Raw genomic sequence first — 27,175 nt, 5'->3', positions numbered from 1 at the left:
AAAGTTAACACGAACTAAGTTTTCAAAATAAGTTCCTGGTTTTAACCGGGTCATAAAACTTAGAAGTTAACTTAAATTTATTGATCGTGGTTCTTCTTAAAGAGCTCGGGATATGGATAAAAGTTAACACGAACTAAGTTTTCAAAATAAGTTCCTGGTTTTAACCGGGTCATAAAACTTAGAAGTTAACTTAAATTTATTGATCGTGGTTCTTCTTAAAGAGCTCGGGATATGGATAAAAGTTAACACGAACTAAGTTTTCAAAATAAGTTCCTGGTTTTAACCGGGTCATAAAACTTAGAAGTTAACTTAAATTTATTGATCGTGGTTCTTCTTAAAGAGCTCGGGATATGGATAAATCAAAACAAGTTCCTGAGTTTAACCGGGTCATAAAACTTGGAAGTTAACTTAAGTTTATTGGTCGTGGCTCTTTCTTAGAGAGCTCGGGATATAAACAACGGTTAGCATGAACTGAGCTTATATAAACAAAATATATATATATAAGTTAAGGTGACCAAGTAAATCGTCTCGAGGTGAAAACACATCATTAAAAGTTTACAAAGACAATAAAAATAATTGCAAATGCATGAGGAGTGCCCTAAGCCCCATCAGCTGGTCCTTTGGAGGTCGCGGTCTCGCCCTGCTCCGCCGCACTAGAGGCTTCCCCAGTCTCCGAGGGCGGTACCTCTTTGTTTAGGCGGGCTTGGAGTTTCGGCAGCAAAATAGCCCAGAGGTCCGGTGGCATAAAAGAGAAGTCAGCATCCAGGTTATGGGCCCAACAGTGATAGAACAGGTCCTGCATTGACTGCTCCGAGATGGCCCGCTTGGCTTCCAAGGCGGCCTCCAGGGCAGTCTGGGCCTCGGTCTTCGCTGCCTCGAGATCTGCTCGCGAAGTGGCAAGGGAGGTTTCAAGTTCTCGGTTCTTTGAGCGGCTCCTCTCTAGCTCGGCCTTCGAAGTCGCCAGCGCATCTTTCGCCGCCTGAGCTTCCTGAAGGGCGGCCTAGCGCTCAGCCTCCATCTCCTCGAGCTGAGCCTTGGTCCTGGAGATACCTCGATGAGCGGCAGCAATGCCCTGCAAGAAAGGAAGAATAAGTTGGCTAAGTGGAAAAACAAGGCATTGTGTAAGTGTTACAGCTTTAAAAGAGTGGGGTAGATTACCGTTAAAGTCATGTCCAGCGAAGACTCTATGACTCGGACCGGGCTCGTTGCTTCGATAGCCCGGAGATCCTTCTCTTTGAGCTTGTAGAAGCGGCCGACGGCATAGCTCGCCGACTCATACACCATCCCCCGGAACGCTTCAGGGATCTTTCCCAAATCATGGGAGTTGACCGGTATGCGTACGTCCGGGAGCATGGGAGCCCCGACCTCCAGTACCACGTCCTGGGTGGATGATGGAGATCGCTAGGGTGGCGGGGGCATGTGGCCTGCTCCGGGAACAGGAAGGATCGCCCCCTCGACCTGGGATGGTGGGGTCTTTTCCTTCTCCTTAGCCGAGGATTTGGTGGAGGCCCCGACCGCGCTCTTGGACTCTCGGAGCCTTTTCAACCTTGGCCCTGCTGGGGGATTCCCGCCGAAGACTACACCCCGCAGATTACCCCCGGGCTGAGACATCTCTTCTGCCAAAAACAAAGACATGGTTATTACAAGTTAGCAAACATGCAGAGGTTAAAGGCAAAAAATTATACGAATATTAAGGGAGCCCTACCCCCCGAGCTGGAAGAGCCTAGGACAATTATCTCACGAACTGGCGCGGATTCTAGGTCCAGTTCTGACTCGGGGCTTGACTCTTCTACATACTGTCTAAGCCCCGGGGCATAGGCACCCCTCTAAAGTGATGGCCATGTGCGTAAGTTGGTCCCATACTCCTCAAAAAGGATCGACCTAAAAGCTAGGGTGTTATCTACTACTATGGTACCCCTAGGCCGGCTCTCTTGGTGATCCAGCACGAGCCGGTCAACATAATGGAGCAGGAGTGTATTCAGGTCCGGGTCCCTCCCGTGATGATGGACGATCTGCCCAGGATTGAACCTAACCAGCTGGGGGTCTGCAGTGGCCCTATCTACATTCTTAAACAAATAAGGGTTACCTTGACCGGAAGGACCCGCAGCTGCTCCGGTTTGGATCCTCTCCTCATCCATCCCCTGAGCGACCTCCAAGGTCCTCTTTCTATTCCTCACGAGTGGAACTTCAGCTGTTTCGTCCTCCTCGTCCTCCTCTTCCGCGACCTCCTCCACGGTGGTAGGTCTGTTTGCGCGAGCTGGGGGCGGCCCCCGGGGCCTCTTCAGGTTCAGAGTCTGATTTGGAAAAATCAGTTTGCAGAACACCATCGTCTCGTCTGTCACGAGCACTCGGTAGTCCTTTTCACTTGGAGGCAAGCCCACCAGTGTTTCATATTGACCCCCGAGGGTCACAGACTTCTCGGTCCTCGCGTAGATGGCTGCAAGATTGGGCTGGAATCAGAATGGAGTACGGGGGAGCTAAAATTAAACAAAACTTAAAAGGCGAGCTAGGGTCAGGGTTCACTTACGAGGACGATTGAAGTAGTGGTGCTCACAGTTCCGGAACCCAGTTGACATGAAAAACTAGTCCTTGAAGTCATTTGGATGACTTGGCAGCTCAATGACCGCCGCCGTATTGGGGAAACGGGTTAAATAGTAAAACCCGTCACCTCGCCCCCGCTGATCCGGGCTGGCTTTGAGGCAAAAGAAATATAAAATATCAGCAGGAGTAGGGACCTCCCACTCATGCTTCTTGAACAAGTACCTCAACCTCGCCAGCAGACGGTAGGAGTTGGGGGGGGAGCTGAAAAGGGGCCAACCCCACGTAGTTCAGAAAGTCAGCGAAGTACTGGTCCAGGGGGAGGAAGGCCCCTGCCTTGAAGTGCTCACCGCTCCAGGCCGCGAACGATTCGTCTAGCGGCGTACAGCTCCGCTCGCCCTCCGCAGCAGGTCGGGCTATGACTGAGGCCTTCCCCAGTGGGATCTTGTGGGTGAGGAAAAGTTTGTTGATCCTCGCCTGGTCGGTCACCTTTGAGACGATTCTCTCCGCCTCAAAGAATGCGTCGGGGGCCACCTCGACTTGTTTCTCCACGGCCGACCCAAAGTGGGGGATCAGCGAGCTGGGCATCACCGCCTTTCCTTTCTCTTGCTGGGAGATCGAGCTTCCCACATTCTTCTGAGGAAGATTCCTTTTTGGAGCCATCTGGTCGCCTATTGAACAAAAGAAAACACTTTAGACAAGGCGACCCAAGCAGAAGGATGAAGCAATCATTATTAACACGAGCTGAGGTAAGCCCAGCCCGCGGAGAGTGGAACCACACGGTTCAATGAATACGCGCATATGCTCCCAACAGATCCCAGATTACTCGAAATTCGTGTGTCAGGGGGTTCAGAGTAAAAATTTTCCTTGGGGGGGAAGTTTCAACAGGCAAAACGTTGCAAAATCGCTTTTGAAGCGTATCCCCTAAGCTACCCGGTTTTGCACCCAAAATTCCTAAAGATCCTAACCAGAAATTGTTTCTGGAGGAGCATAACGAAACCCATACTCTAAGGCGATTTCCTACAACAAGCGTGCCCTAGCCCAAAAGGGGCTGTCACCCTCCTACCCTCGCAAACCAGAAAACCCTTGCATGCGGCTATAGTAGAAATTCTCACCTAAACTACAGTGGCATGCTTCCAAAATGAGCAGGGTCAGAAAACTTACAGTATATGGTTGAACGGTAAATGAGAGTGTTGCGTTGGCAGGAGCCTCGTCGGTGCAGTAGCTTCCAAAGCTTTGGAGGAACTCGTATGCCTAAGCTTCGAGAACAAGGAAAATGGTGGCAGTAGAGTCGAGGGTTTCGTTCTTCTGAAAGTCAGAGAAGGAAGAAGGAAAGAGATTTGGGAAATATTTGAATGAAGGAGTGGTCCGTGCGTAGGATGGCCACCCCCTTTTTATATAAGGGAAATATCACGTGAAGAAGGCTCTTGGATGGCCCTAGTGAGGGATCCGAGGCCTTCCACTCGAAATATGAAACGGCGGCTGGGCAATAGGCTAGGCCATTAAATGCGGTTCTCGTAAAACGTACCGTCACCACCCACGGCGTTCCACATATCAGACGCCTGTACAAAAAGTGGAATGTGAAGGGTTGTAGGGAAGTCTAAAATCCCCTACTGTGGTCTTCTATATATGACGTCATATACCACGAGCAGGAGCTTGGGGGCAGATGTACGCCCTGGTTTTCCCACAGACTAATTAGCAGGTCGAGCCTCGGACTAATCAAGGTTAGTCCGAGGACTTCCCAGGTCAAAGATTTTGTTTTCCAGGTCGTACCCACTTAGCTCGAGGTATCCTCAAGAACTCGCCAATGCTGCCCAAGACTGGGGGAAGGAGTCCTTCAGGCCGAAGGTTGGGCCAATGAAGCAGCTTGTGGTGCGAGTTGCTGCTCGTGGATCTCTGACCCTTTGTAAAGTCAACACACGCAAGATAAACGTGCCTATATCTGACATCACGTGTCCGATATCTCCCTGACTTCCCGGGCACGCATCAGGAACGTGCGCATTCAGACACCCATGGCTGGGTTGGGCCGTGCGGCCCATCATCTCCTTACATACTGATTAGACCACACTTATGTGTCAGGTTTAGGAATTAATCATAAATGTTACAGAGTTGATATGACAAATGGTAAGGTCACGTGATGACCTCCCTACCAACTTCCAGGTGCCTTCCCCTATAAATATGGGGACCCTGGGAGTTGATAGGGGTTGGAAAAAATAGTCTCTGGAGAGATATATACTTTGTAACCAAATACCCAGAATACGTGAATAATATTGACTAGTGGAGTAGAAGGATTTTAACCTTTGAACCACTTAAAAACGTGTCTTGAGTCACATAGTTCATTATCTAAGATTTCATATCTGTGACGGTTCTACTTTCAACGCTAATCCCTTTCTCTTCTTCTCTTAATTACCTGTTGGCGAAGAACCGCGTCAACAAATACCAATGAGGGGTAAAATGGTAATTTTTACATGTCTTATTAGTAGATCATTTATAGATGATTGAATGATAGTTATGGTTATAACAATGGATAACGAATTTACATTTGGTGTAAAGCGTTCTATGAATTCAAGAGTGCAATTCTGAGTTTATAGTGGAGTCACGATGAATTAATAAGGTAGTAATATTATTTGTTATAAATAAAATCACGGTAACTTATTGGAGCTTGAATTCATGAATTCATGATCCCCATGTCATCTCTTATCCAAATGAATCTAGTAGTTGAATAATTAATTTAATTGTTAATTATAAAAATATTATATTGACTAAGTCAATGAAAATAAATAATTTAAATTGTTTATTGATATTTTGTGAGAAAATAAATAGAAGAACTTCGAGGTTTTTAGTGCAAAGTCTCAAAAAGAGAGTATTATAGCCAATTGAGATAATTTTGTTAATATTGATAAATTGGTATTAATAATAATAAAATGAATAAATAAAGGTCAAAATTATAATTGGTTAATTTTGACAAGTATTTAATTAATTATAATTTTTAAATAATTAAATTAAAAATGTGAAACTAAAGTCTATTTTATGTCCTAGCTAATTGCCTATATATACTAGTGTTATAGTAAAATGAATTTAACAAATGTAAAAATCATTCACTCCTAATATTATATACCTAGTTGTCCACTCTGTCTTAGTTTTTTCTTTAGAAATTTTATTCTCATGTGTTGAGACTTGCCCACACAAACACTAAGTTATTTTAGAGAAAAACTTGAAAGACTGTGGTCTTGTTTCAAAATAGTTTGGATTATTTGCAATCCCTAGTATTCAACAAGGATAAAAGGTTAGAAAATCCAACAAATATATTCATTGTTCCATTACGCATCTCTTAAGTACTATAATGTTTTTATTATTGTATTTACGTGTCTATGTAATATTAAAATGTTTGTATGTTTCTATGTATTCTACTATATTTATTAGGAAAAATGTCCTTACATGAATTTACACGTATAATTTGTTCTACATCAATCCAAATTTTGCTCTCAGCAAACCGTAAAGCAAGCTTAGCTAAGGAATAGGGAACTTTATTACCCTCCCAATGAGTATATAAGATAAGTTTAGATTAAGGAATAAAGAGAAAGTTTGTGTTTATTAATATCAATTAACAACATAATCATAAAAAACAGATAAATATCTTCCCTAGGATGCCTTTATCCTATTATTTCTCAATATAGCACCAACTCCGCTCACCCCTTTATCCACAGCTGAAACCATATTCCTGCCAAAAAAAAAAAAAAACATGAGATCAAGCAATAATTTCCTTGGCGGAGAAAACCTTCTCACCTTGATAAATGATAAGATTTATTCCTTGAATTCCAAACATCCAAAGGAGACACAAGAAATGTTGAAAACGATCTTTATGAAATTCATGCTAAAAGAAGTAGATCAAATCAGTCCAAAGCCAGATGTTTGTTAATAAATTCTTTAAAATCATAAAGTTTTCAAAACGTCCTTGCATGAATATAAATGTATCTCCTTGCCTTATATACCATTATAAATAAATGTATCTTTTAGTGACAATTTTTAATTATAACATATATTTTGTGTGACTAAATATTATTTTTAGTCACAAAAAAAATACTTAATTACAAGTTGTTATTAATATAATTTTTGTCACAGCCTATTATTTTTAGTAGTAAAATTTGTTGTGAAGACTAAAAATACATTTAGTGACAACAAATTATGATTTCTGTAACTAATTATTTTAGTCACAAATTTTTTAGCGATGATATAGATAAGATTATTTTTCTTTAGTCACAAATCTTTTTATTTGTAGTCACAAATTTTAATATGACTAAAACTAAGATTTTTTTTGTTTTGTACCTCTGCTAGAAACAACATTACCATGAATCAAACCATTTACATTGAAAGCAAAACTAGTAGAATTAAGACACCTCATAATAAGATTAACAAAAAAAAAAAAAGAAATTGAACTTCATGCAAGACAAAATCATATGAATAAAATTCCATTCCACCTTATTAAAAGCCCAAGTCTTTTACTCTTTTCAAGTTTTTTTAATAAAATCATATGAATAAAATCATATCAAGTTTTTTTACTCTTTTCCTCTATTTTCCCCCACTTAGTTGCCTAATGTCGAAGCCCTGACTAGCACCAAATAGTGACCTTGTCGCCAAAATGATATTGTAGCAGTTCCTATGCATTGATCAAAGGTAACACCAATGAGCTCCAACTACCCTAAGGCTGAACGGTGGTACCATTGGGACGACAATCTCGAGAGGAAAAAAAAAAACTCAACCACCTATTCTCTATACATTGTTGTTCTTCTTCAGCCAGTTTGTGGTTATGCCACTTTACAAGTACTTTTTATGCACTACTATTGATTGTGTTGGACTAAAGGGTGGTAGGAAGGCAACCTATTATTTGAGAAGGTCATTTTGGTATAAGAAAAGCCTGATTTGAAGGGCTCACATTTGTGTTAGAATTATTATGCTTTAAAGTAACTTTTTTGCCACTTTTCTATTGAATTAACCAAAAATTAACTATAATTTAATGGAAATAGCATTTAGAAATAGCCACCTTAAATAAGTTATTAAATGTGTTTTTATTTAATATTTACTAGATAATATCTTAAAGTAGTCATTTTTTGTTACTTTTCTATTTAGTTAACCAAACTAATAGGATAGCTATTCTTGCTGCTACAGTGGATATTACAAAAAATGGAGAAATTAACTAAATTCAAATGTAAATACAGTTTACAAGCAACCCTCAAAAAGTGTATTTTAGTTTTATATTTTGAAGTTACTGCATAGTATTCTAAACAAGCAAATTTTTAAAAGTAACTTCAATTCTAAAATAGCTTTTAATGTAGTCAAAAGGTATCTTAAAAATAACATAATTAAATAAGCTACAATATAGTAACTACAATAATAACCTACCAAAAAGTACCACAATTCTATGTCTTTTTGTGTCAAGTTTTTCAAGTAATTAGGAGAAAAAAAGAGACAGAAAAAGAAGTCATATATATTGAAAAAGTTTGTAGAATTCTTGAATTTCTTGGTCTTAAATTAGGACTCATAATTCTTATTATTATTTCCATGAATATTTTTCTCTTACTCCTTTATAGTGTGGTAGAAGGCAATATATTGAAAGGCAAAAGTGCCATAAAGACATATCTTTTTTTTAATATTTTGGTGCAAAAGCGATCTAGTGGTACTCCGAGACCTTGGTTGGCTGAATTTTTATAAGCTGTTTTTTTTTTTTTTTGCTTCTGAAGCTCCAAAAGTACTTTTGTTGCTGGTTTAGTAACTATTGAGTTTCAGCTTTTACTTTTAAAAAGTTATTTTAACAGCAGTCTTAACAGCTTTCTCAAGAAGAGCTTCCTGAAAAGCTAAAAGCAGATGCAGAAGCTCAGCCAAACAGGACTTAAGTATCGTTCTAGAAAACAACATCCAATTAATGTATGGCAAAAAAGAGTTTTCTATGATTACTTTGTTCAATTGTTTTGTGATAAGTGAAGATTTTCTATTTAGTACGTAATAATATGAGTAGGGCTAAACTCATTGGTATTGTTCCACCTATTGTTATTTCTATATATGGAACCACTAGAACTGAACTTGCCCTTGAGCTATCAAAAATAGGATAACGTTCCTAACACTTTAGGATACTTTTTTGCACTATCTCTGTTATTGCTGGGCTCGATCAATTTTTATGGATTTTCAACAGTAGGCTTTATATCTTCTTCAATGAGAATAGGGTGAATTTAAGTGGATGAATTAATTCCTCTTATATTAGCTATTGTTCTCCCTATCATCATCTTATGTACACCCTCAATATGTTTATCAACTTTTTCTTAAGAGAGAGTAGACAAATAATCCCTAGTAAAATATTACTCACAAAGAAAAACACATCACAAATGATCCCATAAAGGCTTCAATATAAGGTCCTTCCTTTAACACTTTACCTTGATCTATTTTTCACATCATACTAATTTGTCCAGTTCATAAATTGTATCACTTCTCTTCTTATTGCCCTCATGTTGCTGTATCACTTATCAAGTACTTCAACAATAAAACAACTGTCGCTTGCTTTTGTATTTATCAAATTTTAACTATTAAAGATTCTACCAACAATATAATTGATTTATGCCAGTTCAAGTGTTTCTTCATTCCCGTAATTCAATCCTAAAAAAAACTAAACGCTTGAACTAATGTAAAATTATTGGACTTGTTGTGGCACTCTGTGATTTGAGCCACTTAAGTGGGAATTACTTTGAAATATTTACACAATTTGGAATAATAAAAATAGCACGATGACATCTTGAATCAGATCTTTAACAACTTTTTTTACCTCGTTATTGTTTTGGGTTGGACATTCGTTTGAATTATTCGATTCTAGTATGGGTTAAGATTTATAAAATTTCAACTCAAAATCAATTAGTAACGAGAAGAGTTACAAATGATTTTGTAAATATGTTATTATTTTTACAACTATTCAAATGTGGGATATTCTTCTATGGATACTTTTGAGTTCCAATATGAAATTGGATATGTTCATTTTGACTTCCTATTATTGTTTTGGACTATAGGTTACTTCAGTTATTGTGGTTTGGTTTAAGTTAGAAACCCATAAATCTAAACATGATAACCCAAGAGCCTTGTTAGCCATAGCTTTTTTGCCTTGAGATTGAGTAGACCTTGTTCATGTTAGCATGTATATAGGTATAATACTCTTAGGTTACTGCACGAGAAAACTACTAGAAACATAAATATGGTATAACTGATTATTTTTAATCACTATATATATATAAAAGTACTTTTAATATTTACAGTACATTGATAAGTTGTAATTTTATACTTTTTACATGACATTATCTGATTGTATTTGTAAGAATCTTCCATAAATTTTTAAGAAATTCTAAATAATTTAATATGTGAAAATAAAGATTCAAATCATTTATTACACGCTCGTATAAATATCAAAACAAACACATGTGCAATAAATTATTTAAATTATAATTTTGATATATTAAATTATTTTAATATTTCTTAAAAACTTGTTAGAGATCTCATATAATTATATTATAGACTATTATATAAAAAAAAATACAATTTATTAATATATCAAAAATATTAAAATTGTCTATAAATACTGATTAAAAAGAATGACTTCTCAAGTATTTTTCTTTATATATTAGCCACAACACAAAACTTAATTGGGCAACCTTATGAACAAAGTTAACATGGTGTGAATGAATCATAATGAATGCTAGGAAGAAGACAGTGACACGTGTCCTGCAATTGATCAACGTCTTCAACAAGGCAAATATTTCAACATGGTGTGAATCATAATATGCATGGTGCACATGTAAAAACGATTGTGAGAAAAAGAACATTAATTGCTATCTAGAATTCTTCACCGGGAAACCAATATTTCATAAAGATAAAAAAAATCAAAACTCTGTCTCATTTGACTTCTACAAGTAGAATATTTGTCACTCTATGTCTATGTCTATTTAAGTCATTAGGTGCACATGGTTATTTAATTTATGCATTGCATATACACAAATGATGTCATTTTTTTAAGCATATTCTATGTTTATTAAATAAAATTTTAATTTATTATCATTGTTCCTGCCATATATATATTTTAGAGCATTTTCAATGTAGTATTATTTTTTTTTATGACAATGCTAGAAAAAACTAAATCTTCAACTAGCTAATACTGTTAAATTAACATATATTAAAAGTAACAAATAATATAGGGAAATTCTTGTGTACTATCCATGAAAACGTCATTAGGGTAAAGGTATTTTCATTGTATTCTGTTCATGCCCAGATAAATAAGGGTCAGCGCATTGCAATGCTAATATGTGTCAGAAATATAGGCATATAAAGTTATTATTAGCTATTAGGTGCATTTACTATTAAAAAGAAACAAATCCAACTTGCTGCTGCCTTAAAAGTGGGCTCAATTGCAAATTTTGACTCTTGTTTTTGTTGACTTGATGTAAACTTTATGCATGTAATAATCAACCCATGTAATATTGTCAAGGATGCATTTTTTTAAACTAAGTCTATGCATTTGTTTTTATTCTGTAAATTGCAATAAATTAAATGGAAATAATGTAAATTATGGAAGAAAAAAAAAATTATTACCAAGTATATAATAAATAATTTACAAAATCAAAACTAAAAAATGCTTAAGTGATTTAATAAATAAACCTTTATTTTGAGGAATTTACATTAAATATGGCTTTTTTGCCCCTTAACTATTTAGATGAGAATTTCATTTTGTTAATGTTTTTATGGCTTTTTTTTAGTTTTTCAAATATATGGCTTTTTATTTCCCATATAAATGTATAATATATATATATATATAATATGTCATATTTTGTTGCATAATTAAGTTGTATTATTTTCTAATGTAGTTTTATAGTTTTAATTTTGTTGTTTTAACTTTATTTTAAAACATTTTACAAGACCATTTTTCAAGCTTTTATATTAATGTATGTTCACTTTTTTTTTTAAATTTTACATAAATAATTATTTAATAATCAAAATATTTTATATTAAGTTTTTATTTTAAATTTAAAAGAAAATTTTTATTTTTCGTCTTTTTTTATTTATTTTGAAGCTATATTAGTTTCACTCTAGCTAATAGTAGTAAGTACTTTCACTATTTCACCCTCATCAATTAGTATTCTATGGTAGTAGGTGTATAAAAATAATAAGTATAATAATTCTACTACTACTACTATCTTGTATGTTAATGAATTATAATAAGTATTGATTTTTTTCGTCAATTAACATTATATAAATAAAATAAGAACTAGTTTTTCCTCTCTCTTTTTTTCTTAGATATATGAATATAATAAATATAATTATATTATAATAAGATAAATATGAATGTAATTAAATAATGAGCTTTTTTTATTGTTTTGTATGTTATTAGATTATAATTATTTTGATCATGTAAACTTATTGTATAAAAATATCCATAGAATCAGCTTCTGAAATCCCAAGTTAAATATTAGATTAGAAAGAAAAAAATGACAAAATAAACTAGAAAATATTACTTTAAATATAGTATGAAACTATATAGGTAGTTATATATTCAAATAAACATATATATATATATATATATTGAAAGTAGTCCATTTATTCATAAATAATAAAAGCACATCAACTTGTTTCTAGTTGTATTTGTGTGTAAGCACACTCTAAACTTGTATTAAAATAAGAAAACAAAGAAAAAAATTACCAATCTAAAAACTATAACTAGTATGACATGTTAATTTGTAACCCATAATTAGCCTACAAAACTGTAACCAATTAGTGTCATATTTATAATTGGTTATCCACTTTAAAATTTTAAAATATTAATCAAGTGAGAAACAAATATTTATGTAACATTTTATCTTTGTAACTAGTTTCCTGAGTTTTACATTGGTAATTAATCTGTTACAATATTTCTCAGTTTGAGAATAGTAACTAGTTACAAGTATGGAACCAAAAAAAAAAAAATACAAAATAACATATAATAAAAAAAAAATTAATCGTATTAATTTTTCCCGCCTCTTAGCTTTTGCAGCTCTCTCGTGGGCTGGTGCCATGGTGAAAACAAGAGCCAAGTTGCAAGGGAAGATGAAGGGTTCTACTAAGAAGAAGAAGAAAAGAGGTCCTAATTCTACGGCGGACGTGAAAAAGACTAAATCTATGGAGGAAGTTTTAGGAATTGAGCCCCTTGAGTTCACAAATGAGGATGAAGGTACGGAGGATCAAGGTGATGACCCTGCATTACAGGATGTGTTTCAGGCTCCGTTGTCCCCGAAATCATCTCTGAAGGTTCTACAACAGCAAGATGAGGTTCGGTCTGAGTTTGCTGCTTTCCTTGAAGCTACTCAGAAGTGTTCGAATGCTCTATCGAAAGGTATCTCTTCCACTCCTCCAGTGCTTAGATCTGGGAATGTGGTTCGGAATCTGGAAAACTCTTTTCAAGAAAAGGCTAACAAGATTAAAATCACTATGGAAGACATTGAAGAGGAGATTTCCTTCTGGAATTCTTCAATCGTCTGTTATGTTCTGGGAGCCAATCCACCTCTTTCTGTGATTGAAGGATTTGCAAGAAGATTATGGAATGACAGAGAGGATAAAGTGGGTATGCTTTCCTATGGAATTTTCCTTATTAGATTTGATAGTATTGAGTTTAGAGATGATATACTCACGGGGGGATACATATTCTTCAATAAGAGGCCTGTTGTTATGAAAGCTTGGGATCCAAACACTAATTTCAAGAAAGAGGATATACGAACAGTTCCAATTTGGATTCAATTGGAGGATTTGGCATTGAAATATTGGGGTCAAAAGTCTCTATTCAAGATTGTAAGTCAAGTGGGGAAGCCTTTGATGGTAGATGCGATTACACAAGAAAGAGACAAACTCAATTTTCCTCGTGTTCTGGTAGAAGTTAGTCTTCAACAGGAATTCCCAAACTGTATTGAATTTGAGGATGAATTTGAATCTAATGTTACAGTAGGTGTCACATATGAATGGAAGCCAATCATTTGTGGGCATTGCAAGGGTATGGGGCATGCTACTAAAGAATGCAGAAGGAAAGAAAGCAGGAAGCAACAGTGGATAGCTAAGGAGGTGGTTCAGAAACCAGAGGAAAAAGAAACAGAGGTACCTAAAAAAACAGATGATGGGTTTCAGGCTATTACGAAAGGGTGGAGGGTCAAAGACAAGGCTTCTATAGCTGGTCCATCCACATTGAACTCTTTTCAGGCGTTAGCAGAGTCTACTGTTTCATCAAGTGTTCCAAATGGGGAGAGCCAGAATGACATTATGCAAGAGAACCACCAGCGAGTGGAGGAATTGGGAATAACGGGAGGAGGGGGAGGGCCTCCTCTTTCCAATGGATAGGGTTATATGCTGGAACGTCCGAGGGATCAATACCCAGCATAAGCAAAAGGTAGTAAGGCAATTTATTGCTCATCAGAGAGCTGGGTTAGTTGGTCTACTTGAGACGAGAGTGAAGGCTCCAAAGCTTGGAGCCTTGTATGTTCACATGTTCTCAGGTTGGTGTTTCACGTCCAATAGTGCGTGGCATAAGGGGGGACGGATTATAATTGCTTAGAACCCTATGAGATACAATGTAAGTATACTAAGTTGTTCAAACCAATTTATTGATTTGTCTGTTACTACTGTGGACAATAAGCATAATTTTTTTGCCACTTTTGTATATGGATTTAATGATGAGGAGGGGAGAAAAAGCTTGTGGAAAGGATTACAGGAGATGGCTAGAATGGACCCATGGGTTGTGCTTGGGGACTTTAATGATATCTTGAACAGAGATGAGAGAATTGGGGATAGAGCAAGACACAGCTTGAATAATGAGTTTCTGAATTGTGTTTCTAGCTGTCAGTTGGATGATGTTAAATACAGTGGGAACTTCTACACTTGGAGTAATAAGCAGCAAGGACCAGATAAAATATACTCCAAGATTGATAGAGTTATGGCGAATCAAGCTTGGAGGGAAAATTTTCCAAATGCTGAAGCTATTTTCCATAATGAAGGCATATATGATCACACACCAGCAGTTCTTACAGTGCACTCTGACATTCCTAGTGGAAAGAAACCATTCAAGTACTTTAGAATGTGGTCTTCTCATCCTCAATATCATCAAGAAGTGTGTAGGGGGTGGCATCAAATGGTTAAAGGGACTAAAATGTACCAAATTGTGTCTAAACTGAAGAATCTTAAGTCCATTTTTAAAGAGCTGAATAAGAGGGGTTATTCAGAGATTCATATGACCTATGTGCAAGCTAAAGAGAAGTTAAGTGATTGTCAGAGTAAAATGCATCGTGACCCTTTGAATGTGATTCTACAGAGTCAAGAATTGGAAGCCAGACAACATTATGCAACAGTACAGAAAAACTATAACTCATATTTGTCCCAAAAAGCTAAGGTTACTTGGGTCAAAGAAGGTGATGAAAACTCTGCATTTTTTCATTCTAGTATCAAAGAAAGAAGGTGCCTGAATAGGATATGTTCTATTATTAATGCAGAAGGGATTAGGGTGGAGACTCCTGATGAGGTTAGTGAAGCCTTTCTCTCCTATTATCAGTCCTTGCTGGGTACCCAAATGCACAAGAGGCATCGAGTTAAAAACTCTGTTATGGCTCACGGACCTGTGCTATCTAGGCAGCAAGCAAATTTTCTTTCAGCTGAGTTTACTAAGGAAGACATTAAAACTGCTGTGTTTAGCATCCCTGGTATGAAAGCTCCAGGACCTGATGGTTATTGCAGCTACTTCTTTCAAGACAATTGGGAGTTAGTAGGTGATGAGATAAGTGAAGCTATATTATCATTCCTTCATACAAGGCAGCTGTTAAAAGAGATTAATTCTACAGTGATTACTCTTATCCCTAAATGCAAATGTCCTAATTCTGTAAGTGATTACCGTCCTATATCTTGCTGCAATGTTCTATACAAAGTGGCTACAAAATTGATTTGCAGCAGGCTGAAAGTCATCCTTCCTAATTTAGTGGCTCAAAACCAAGGGGGGTTTATTCAAGGAAAAATAATTTCTCATAATATTATGATTTGTCAGGATCTCATTAGACATTATGGACGGAAATCAAGTAGGCCCAATTGCATGATAAAGCTGGATTTACAAAAGGCTTATGATACCATAGAATGGGGATTCATAGAAGAGAATCTCAGCTATTGATTGTAAACTGTTGGTTGAGAAAATGACAGCTAGGATTAAGAGTTGGAGTACCAGGAATTTATCATTTGCTGGTAGATCAATATTGATTCATTCGGTACTGCTTTCTATTCATGCCTATTGGAGTCAAATCATGATTCTACCCAAGGAAATTATGTCTGAAATTGAAAGGGTCTGTAGAAGTTTTCTCTGGAAAGGGCAGAGTATTATGGCTGGGTCTGGAAGTGTGGCTTGGGGTAGGCTTTGTAAGCCTAAGAAGGTTGGAGGAATAGGTTTCATGAGTATCTCAGAGTGGAACCGAGCAGCTATGTTTAAAAATGTCTGGTCAATTGCAACAAAAAAAGACAATCTATGGGTTAAGTGGGTGCATAGTGTGTATATAAAGAATGAGGAGTGGTGGAGCTACAAGGCTCCGGCCCTTAGCAGCTGGTACTGGAGGAAATTAGTGATGCTTAAAGATCAAGTCAAAAAGATTATGGACCCTGGGCAGTTTACACAGAAGGCTTATCAAATTTCCTTAGGGTACAAAATACTTATTCAGGTGCAAGAAAAGTTTCATTGGAGCAAAGAAGTCTGGGGCAGGTTTAACATACCCAAACATAGCTTTATACTTTGGATAGCAGTACAAAATAGACTCAAAACCAGAGACAGACTTTGCAGGTTCAATATATCAGAGGAGTCAACTTGTATCCTCTGCGATGGAGCAGAAGAATCAGGGGCCCATCTATTTTTCGAATGCTCATTCTCTCAGGAATGCTTACATCAAATGAAGACTTGGCTGGGATGGAAAGCTCATACAGAGTCATTGCAGGGACTACTTAGGTGGATAGACAGGTCCAGGAGAAGCAAGTTTCAGAAGAAAGTTCTGGCTGCCTCAGTTGCCTCGCTGGTTTATCATTTATGGCAGGCTAGAAATTACAAACTCTGGCAATCAAGCATTATTTCTCCCACGTTGTTAGTTCAGGAAGACAAATGGCAAATTAAAACTAGGATAACATGTATAATGCCTAAGCAAATAGATCAAATTGATAAGACATGGTTTGAATTATTATAGCTTTGTTTCTATATTTGTATAGAGAACGGGCCTTATCACAGGTGCCTATAGGTTGTAAATTTGTAAGTGGAGTAATGAATAGCTGCTGATTCATCAAAAAAAAAAACCAAAAGAAAAAAATTCGTAAACTTGGAACCAGTTACAACCTTTCTCAATATTAGAATGGTAACTGGTTACAAGTTTGGAACCAAATAGAAAAAAAATTCACAGCCATCGAACAAGTTACAACTCTCAAAAAAGAAATAGTTGTAACCAGTTACAATTTTTTCATTACAACTAGTTATTATGACGTGATTTCAAGATTTCGAAAAAATAAAATACAATTTCAAATTTAAATTCAAATTCCACCCATAGAAATTATTGCTTTTTAAAAATAATTCAAGCAAAACTTACACATATGGTAAAACCATATTTTATACATTAACTTTTAAAAGCCATATTTTTAAAAACTTCTCTTATTTTTTCTCAAAATTTTTATTTTATTGTTATTATTGTTGTTTTTATTATGTGTAACAACAAACACTTCATTCATGTTTAAATTATATTAATTTTTAATTTGTTACAAATAATGTCTCCTGTTGTACATTTTATAATTCATGCACAATTATCCCAAATTATTATTATTTGGTTTTTATGGAGAAATATGTGAGTATACCCAAGTTTTACCTTTATACACAAGTGAATCTAATGCTGCTACTGGGTTTGTCAAAATATTAATTAACTTAAAAAAAAAAAACTGATAGATTAACTATTACTTACAATAAACGTAAGAAATTAATAGGCTTATTTATTACATGCATGATGCAATTCCGAATAATATGCACATGACACAATCCTTTTATTTTACTTATTTATGTCATTAAAGACCAAAAAAAGAACAGAATACAAAGTACACCAGTTATAATCACGAAAAACTAAATCATATATATTTAATTTGGGGACTTGGTAAAATTAAGTCTTTACATTAAATTTGTTGACTTCTAGATTTTAGTTTATGAAATTTTTTATTTTAGTTACACTAAAAAGTTAAATTAAATGAAATAATAATAAGATACATATTCATATCATTTAAATACTATATAAATAGCATTTTAGTAAATCACTTGTTTGGCAATCACTATCTATATATATCTATATAAATGATAGCTTTGAGAATATGAGTGGCACCCTCTTATTCTAATAGTCTATTTTCTCTATTTTGTGATTTTTTTTCTAATTTTTTATTAAAAGAAATAATTCATTAACAATTAAAAAAATATTTATAGTCTCACATGGTTTACAAACTGTTATCCCTCAAAAATACGAGGATGACGTGGCGAATGAGAATGCGAATGTGACATCACAAATCAAGGAAAAACGACGAAGTATTGAGAAAAGACTAACGGTCAAAAAAGATAGGTCCAGGACCTATAGGGAAATCGACCAAGTCTAAACCCCCTAAGGTGTGTAGAGTCTAAGAACTTTACTTAGCTAGTTAGATAGTAGTAGTAGTAGTAATAGCTAGTAGTAATTGTAGTATGTTTATTACTATGGATTTGGTTCAAGCTGGGACTTAGTTGAACACTCGTAGCAACACTTGTAGATTTTATAAGTTTAACCTATAATTTAAGAATATTAATTATAACATAAGGTTTGATTAATATTGCTGATTATGAAGATGATATTTATTATACAATAAGGTTTAGATAGAACCAATAAGATCATGACACTTGTCATGTGCATGTTTATTGAGAAATTAAGTATTTTTGAGGACTAGTAATATTTGAAAACCCCAGAATCTGTCAGCAGCTTTGAAATCGTTATAGGACTCAGTAAAAACTGTTTACTCAATTCAAATTAGGCTAAAAAAGTACAATTACGTGTATAATATTTTAGCGTATGCCGACATATCGCAGCTCTAGGGGGCGATATATCACCACTCGAGGAATACGAAAAACACGTAACTTCGCACGAACACTTCGACGAGCCTCGGGAACATAAGGTCAGGCGATATATTGCCTACCATGGGCGATATATCGGCTCTAGGGTATTATTTTTGAATAATTTTGAAACCGATCTCATTTTATTCCATAACCTCTTGATAAGCCCAGAATCTTTTTGACCGAGTCTTAAGTTGCTGCTGAACGATTATTCAAATGTTTTTCAATTAAAAAGTCATTATTTTTATTCAAGCTAAAAGAAGATCTTTTCATTCTTGAACTCTATAAATAGGACCGAGTACCCAGCCATTTCTTTCATTCTTCAAGCTGAGTTCAGAGTCTTCAAGCAGCTAGGTTTACTTTAGAGTGTTAAACACTTGGGTTGGGGTTATAAGCTTTATCATATTAAGCTTATTAAACACTTGGGAAGTAAGATTAATATTGTGATTTTCTATAAAGGTGTAGTTCGGTTATAGTGCATTCAAAGGTATTCCTATTCCTAGTTCATTTCTGTATATTTCATTAGTTTTTATAGTTTTTCTCTACTCAAATCCTAACTTGTTGTTTTCCATTCATGGTTAGGCAATTAAGTTCTTTGAACTTGAGGTTTCATTTCGGTAAGCTCTTCTTCTCGGTGGTTTAGATTTATTTCCTTTTTCATCTTCTTCTTTTAGAAATACTCACCTTCTCATTAATGGTTTTTAGGAGTGTTCCAAAATCCTGACCTTGTTCTCACATCCCGGTATTTGGTAAGGAAAATAAGATAGTATTATATGCTTATATGATTATGCTATAGTATGTTTTTATATATTATGATATATGTTTTTGGGGCTTATAGTTGCTTAAATTGCAAACCACAACACTTTTATGTTTTTGGGGCTTATAGTTGCTTAGCTAGCAAACCTCATTGTATATTGAGGCTTATAGTTGCTTAGTTAGCAAACCCCAATAGTTACCATGTACATGGGTTAAAATTATGATATATGTTTATAGTATATGTTATATGTTTATAGCTTATGTTTATGTATATGTTTCATGCTTGTTGTAGATTTTTCTTGCTGGGCATTAGGCTCATTCCTTTGTTTTATATGTGCAGGAAAATAGTTATGGCGGCGGAAAGATTCTTGGCGGCTTGGGATTGTGTATTGAAGGAGAATGGATTTGGTGGACTGCGTGAACGGTTTGAGGACGAAGTTGTTTTTCTGTCATTTCAATTATTATGTTTTATATGTATTTTTCCGCACCTGATCTTGTAACGAATTTATTTACAATTTAAGATATGTTTTATTTTCAAAACAATGGGATCTCATATCCTACCCCGAATTTTATGTATTTTAACCTTGGTTTTACAGTTTTTTTAATAAAGTTATGACTATTTAAGTTTTCTTAAGAATAGTGTCTATGTATAAGTATTTTTAATGGTCCAACGTCTAGAATAAGTTGGGTCATTATAGGGTGGTCAGCCTAAGCAGGCCCAAGAGTCCTAGGGGTGGTCGGCCCCAGTGTGTCCAAGAGACCCTAGGAGTGATCGGCTTGACCCCTACCCCAGGGGTGGTCGGCCACAGTATGCCCAAGGACCCCTAGGGGTGGTCGGCCTGACATGCTCAAGAACCACCTAGGTGGTCGGCCCACCCTATTCTTCATAGGGTGGTCGGCCTAAACCTCCAAGTACACTTCACTGGGAAATACTCACTCTCGTTCAAACTGAAATCAACAGGCCTAGCACCCAGAAGGTCACAAGCCTAGCACCTAGAAGATCAACAGGTCCAGCACCCAGAAGTTCACAAGCCTAGCACCCATGCTCGGCCCATTAGGCCTAGCACCTAAGTCCCATATACCAACAGAGACTTAAGATCTTCCTAGAGGTTTCTATCGTGCATTATCCACCACGATCTAGAGAAACAACGAGAAGACCCACGATCTCATTGTTGGGGTTTTATGCCCTAATTAAAACCCAATTTCTTTGTAATCTCATTTTATTATCAATAAAAGAATAAAAAATCATTTTTTGACTTGGTCAATCACTTTGCTCACATGTTTTATTTTCATGATTATTTGTTTAATATAAACTTCTATTAAATCCTGAGAAAATAGCTAATCTTATTTATAGTGACGTAATCACAATGGAATATAAATATGATTATATGTTCAAAATAAGTTAGTCCTAAGATTTTTCAGTGCACAAGATTTACATTGACTTGCCAATCTATGATATGATCTACTTACATATTGTAGTGTTATGTTCTTTCCCGAACATTAGCAAAGTAGATAAGATTAGATGTATTTGTTACATCGGACAAGACCGATATTGACAGTTGATAAGATAAGTAAACATATCGTTATTATCTATTCTAGTCATATCATATAGTTGACCATAGGTCAATTCAATCTCAATTCTGAGTGGTTAGTATTCTAACTGATTGTATTATTTGAGTTTTTTGACTTGTTCGTTACCAGCTTACCCAATGGACTAGCCCATACTCACATCTTGGGAACTCGGTAGTATAATTGAGTGGGAGTGTTAATCATAGATATGAACATCTATAGCTTCTAATGAAGAAATGAAACGATGGTTTCTTTTTAGTTTGGTTCAAGGTGTTAAATGATAGAGATCTCATATCAGTAATTAAATTAGTTTACTGAAATATCATTTATAAGGAACTAAGTGTTTTAAGGATAAAATATAATGAGGGGTAAAACTGTATTTTAGTCCTATCTCATTGTAGACCATCTATAGAGGATTGAGTGACAATTGTGGTTGTAGCAATGGATAATTAATAGTGTATCTATATTTGTTATAGAGCGTTCTATGAATTCAAGAGTGCAATTCTGAGTTTATAGTGGAGTCACGAGGAATTAATAAGTTAGTAAATTTATTTGTTAGATTTATGATAACTTATTGGAGCTTGATTCCATAGGCTCGTGGTCCCCATTATACCTTGGATAAAATCATCTATATAATCTCAATTAATTGATTTAATTATCAATTAGAATTATCAAAGTTGAACAAGTCAATTTTGGATAGTTTCACAGAGTAATGTAATTTAGTGAAGAAAAGAGAAATTATGGCAGATTTATTAATTAAGATAAATTAGTATCTAAATTAATAAATAAGTTTAAATCAAGGTTAAAATTATAAATAATTAATTTGATAAATGATTTAAATGATAATTTAAATAATTAAATCATAAAAAATAATACAGGCCTTGATTTTAAGTCCAATGGGCTTATAATCAAATGAGAAATTTCACGGGCCTAAAGCCCATGATAATTTCGACCTAGGGCTTCAAATTGGCTATTATTTTATTTATTTTTTAATTAAATTAAATGGCCTAATTGAGTCTATAAAACGAGTGCTTAGAGAGAAGTCAAAACATAAGTTTGACAAGTCATAAGTCAGATTTTCTGATAGTTTTTAGATTCTCTCTAAACACAAGTCATTTTCTAAGCCTCTTTGTTATTTTCTCTTCTTCTCTCTGTATCTATCTCATGTGTTGAATATTGCCCACTCTAGTCTAGGTGATTCTAAGGATACATTGTGTTATACCCAAAAATTGGAGAATGCATCCTAGGAGGCTAAGGAGAATGCATCTAGGAGAGTGCTCCTAGGAGAGTTAAGGGGAATGGTCCTAGGAGACCCCAAGGAGGGTGTGGTCCTAGGAGACCCCAAGGGTGTGTAGGAGGTAAGCCTCCCAAGGTTTTCTAAGTGTTGGCTCGAACATGTCCAAGGTAAGTAGCTAAGGAGGAGGAGTCTCATGCAAGAGGAAGGAGACTTAGATTTTGATAAGGAGTACCTATACAATGTTCGATCGGACATGTTTGAGAGATGCTAAAGGAGGTTGCCTCAATGTTGTCCAAGGTGAGGTTGCCTCAATGTTGTCCAAGGTGAGGTTCCCTCAATGTTGTCCAAGGTGAGGTTCCCTCAATGTTGTCCAAGGTGAGGTTCCCTCAATGTTGTCCAAGGCGAGGTTGCCTCAATGTTGTCCAAGGTGAGGTGCCAAGGAGATTGGTTCAAGGAGGAACATGGCATGCTAGAGGAGAGTACATGTCCGAGGAGAACCATGCACGTTCAACCCACCAAAAGCATGTCCTACCACCATGCATGTTCAACCAGCACTTGCATGGGTAGTGAGTAGGAGGTGGACCAACTAGCTAGAGGAGACTAAGTCAGACACAACTTCAACAACATGCGCGGGAATCTCTCATTCTTCCCACAAATGGGGAGTTTGTTACATTTTGAATTTTGAATGTTTATTTGTAATATAAATGTAATAAATATAATAAAATATCCCTATTATAAGGGGATATCAGTTGAGGATCCCAGGCCTATAAATAGAGAGCTTATGGGATGAGAGAGGTTCTTCTTCGGCTTCTTCTTTCTAGAGAGAGAAAATTGGGTCTGTTTATTCTAGAGAGAGAAAGTGCTGAAATTAGAGAGAATTCTTGTATTTTCATAATCTGTACTGAAGAAACTCAGTTGGCTCAGTCCATCTGATCTTGAGTACAGATATATAAATCACAACTCTAAGTGGATTAGGCTATTACCGACAATCGGGGCTGAACCACTATAAAAATCTCGTGTGTTCTTTATTTTCTTTATTGTACCGTCTGTTGTCGTTTTTATTTCTCTTGAAGGCTTGTCGTTATTGACGTTCTCACGTCGTTGGCTAAAAACGCAGTCAACATTTTGGTGCTTTCATTGAGAGCCTGAAGAGAAGAACAGACGGTCCCTGAAGCAAGATGGCGCCTAAGAACACCACTGCTCCTTCCAAGAGGACAAACTCCTCTAAAGAACCTGCTAGATCTGAAGGTCCTTGCCCACAATATCATGAGAATGAGCCTAGAGTCGTGCTCGAGGAAATGACTCCAGAAGTTGAAGAGCTCCAGGAGACCATGGGGACCTTCCAAGAGGAGATGGCACAACTCCACGCCAGGCAGGAGGAGTTTGCTAAAGAGATGGCCAGGCAAAGAGCTGCGTTAGAGCAGCAAAGGCGTGATATGGAGGCCAGGAGTGAGGAGCTCAAACAACAACAGGAGGAGGTCAATCGGAAACATCGTGAAGCAACGCTTGCTTTGGAAGCAGCTACCCAGTTGGCCCAAGCCAATGCTCAAGCTGCAGTACGAGGAGGACCCCCTCCAGGAGCAAGGACCACAGGAGCTGGTGGTAGGAGCAATGATAGACCAAGGAGGGGTGGTAATAACCCACCTGGTGAGGGAGATGGAGTTCGATCGCACACTACCTCAACCCAAGGGGAGCACTCTAGAACCCCCTCCAGAAGTCATCGATCGGGCAGTAAAAAGACTCCACCTGGGCAGGAGCAAAATAAAGCTCCTAGAGAGAGGAGGACCTCTCAGTTCAAAGATGGGCATGGTAGGGATGAGGCTGATAGTCATCCAACCAGCCAATCCAAGGAAAAGGAGGGCCACAACCCACAAGGAGGAGAACACTGCCCAGAGCGCGCTAAGAAGCCTCCATTGCACCCCGACCAGCGGCGTAGCAGGAGAGAGGAAGTCCCACATAGTAAGCCCGCTGGGAAATCAAAGAGTACGGTGTTCGATCGGGTTGGAGAGCATGCTTCTCAGAAGGATCTAAGGGATGTTATCACCAACAAGAGGAGGACCGTCCTGGTTGAAGGGCAAAATCTGGACCGTCCTACCAGTCAAGTATAAATACTTGACGGTGGCGCCCCAGATGGTAATGCCCGACCAGGCGGTCAAAACCTTGGAACCTCATCGGTTGCACCAGCTATCCAAGCCCAGCTTGACATGCTAGCAGCTGCAGTGCAAGGTTTGTCGAAACGGCCTTCCGAGATAGATGCGATCGACTACCGGAGTGGCAGCCCGTTCTCTGCTCGAATAAGAGCAGCCCAACCACCAGCAAAATACAAAGCACCGGTACTGCCAATTTATACCGAAAAGGCAGACCCGATAAGACATGTTGGGAAGTTTGAGGACCAGATGGAACTACTCGGAGTGAGTGATGACTATCGGTGTAGAGTCTTCCCCACCACCTTGACGGACACTGCCCAAGAGTGGTATTGGAGGTTTAAACCAAACTCCATTACCTCTTGGGAGTCATTCAGGAAGGAGTTTTGTAGACAATTTAGCACTGCCCGGACTCCACCAGTTTATGCCAACGACTTGGCAGACATCAAACAAAGAAAAGATGAATCTCTAAAGAGCTATATACAGAGGTTCATGAGAGAAGCCAATAGAGCAACTGCTGTAGGAGACGAAGGGAAGATGGTTGCTATATCTGCTGGGATAATTTATCGGAGTCCTCTATGGGACAGCATCCATCGCCATCCAATTTCAACACTTCAACAATTTCTTGACCAGGCGGAAAAATATATGAATTTGGATGATGCGATAGAGAAGGGGGAGAATGGCATAAACAACCCAGGCAAACCAACTGACTCTCCTAGTGATGGTGGAAAGAAGCGTGGAAATAATGGGTCTGACCACCATGAGGAAAAGAAAGCAAAGTTGAGTTCAAGTGAAAAACCAACCAAGTATGAGCCTCAATTCACCAACTACACCACTCTCTCAACCACCCGAGCAGAGATATATCTTGCTAGTCAAGGGGAGGTTCCTTACAAGAAGCCTCCACCCATCAGGAGAGAGATGAGGAAGAGAGACATGAACAAGTATTGTCGCTTCCATGAAGATTATGGTCACGACACAAATGAATGCAACCACCTCAAGGACGAGATAGAATTTCTTCTCCGGTCGGGCAAGTTGAAGAAGTACCAAGCAGAGACACCCCAAGGAGAAGGAGGTAGAAGCAACTCCGGATTCAAGCGACAAAGATCTCCACCCTTGCAGCCTGGACCTGTGGACTTCACCGTAGACACTATATGTGGAGGTCCACCCTTAGCTGAGGAGAGCAACGAAGCAAGAGGAGGAGTATGCTGAAGAGGAGTGCTAGGAGCAGGAATCACTGGAGTGGCGTGCACATAGAGCATCGAAGGAGATATTATTTTTAAATACCACTTTCAGAGTGGTAGCTTGATTTCGAGTTTTTAGACTTGTTATTTAAGTTTGGTGTATGAACTGGTTATTTGCTAACCAGTCATTTTATTTTGAACAATTTTGGTTGTTTAAGACTCGTTGTTAGACATGTTTTGTCATTTTTAATTTACGAGTAATAAAAGAGACTACGCGCAGCGTGGTCGATTCTTGCTACAAATATGCATGTGTGTTAGTTATCCGAGCAGTGTTCAACTGCTCGATGTGTTCAAGCAGTGTTCAACTGCTTGAGTATTTTCCATATATTCTATGTGTTTCACGAGTAGTTAACTGCTCGAACAGATTCAGTCAGGTAGCAAGTGACTAAGGGTCTTTCAACCTCCAACCACTTGGGGGGCACATGGGGTATACTGGTATATAACTTAACACAGGCAATAAGAACACGAGATAATATATATGTTTCTAGGCTGACTTGTAAATTTTCGAAGTCCAAAAAGGCCATTAAGCTAACTTGCTTGGCAAAGCTTAAGTAACTTGGGATTTTTAAAATCTCAAGTTAGGAGCAGATATTCGTGTGACCATAAACATCATGCTCATAAAATGTTAGAGCAATAAGAGTGTGAGAAAGTATACTTAGCATGGACTTATGAAATGTCTAGAATTTCTAAGTTAGAAAACTAAGTACTCATGCGAAAATCTAAGGCATACACCAGAGTGACTTTACTCTTCACAAAAAACTTATAACTTTTTAAGTCTAGAGGAGACTTAGAATGTTTTAAGTTAACAAGGAGAAGTAAAGTCTAAATGCCAACAGCTACAAGTTTAGCTCACCAGGTGCAAAGTTTTCTTGCTCAGGAGAGCAGATACAACTTCCCTGGTAGGCTAAGCATGTATCACCAATCAACTTCCCTGGAGTGAATCCAACAAATGCATGCAAAATAGATGCTACGTGGTGAAAATTTGTCCTTGGGAGGAGAAGTCAAGTTTTCACCAAGATTGATTGAGAGAAATCAATCTCTCAAAATAAATTTGGGAGGGTCGGACAAGGTGCTTTGATGGTTTTTCCTAAAAGTACCTAAGAGTGCCCAAGCAAATGCATAAGAAATATTGGTGCCTAAGGTACTGCATCTGAGGAGGAGAAACACGCTTGAGTGGTTGGAAGCTACATTATATACGATCGGAGTGGGGGGCATTCGTCTGAGGAGATGTGTTTAGTTCCAAGGAGAAGCGTCCAAATGGTGATGCTGCCTATGTCCGATCGGAGAAGGAATGCTTGGAAGGCTGGCTACTGTTCCATGCATTGCCTTGCATTCATGTCAACATGGCTCATGCCTGTTTGTCCATGCTCACGATCAATACAGGTGCTTAAAGTGTTTGAAAAATGTAGTGTCCAAGCATACCTTGAGAATGGCCGATCGGATACATGTTGATCCAAGGAGCATCTCACCTACGTCCAAGGATCTAGGCTAGAAATATTGGTGCCTAAGGTGCTACATCCGATCA

The sequence above is a fragment of the Humulus lupulus genome, chromosome 4 (assembly GCF_963169125.1).
Source record: "Humulus lupulus chromosome 4, drHumLupu1.1, whole genome shotgun sequence".
Classification (NCBI taxonomy): Eukaryota; Viridiplantae; Streptophyta; class Magnoliopsida; order Rosales; family Cannabaceae; genus Humulus; species Humulus lupulus.
The sequence above is the reverse complement of the archived record's forward strand: the minus strand, read 5'-3'. Positions refer to the sequence as shown.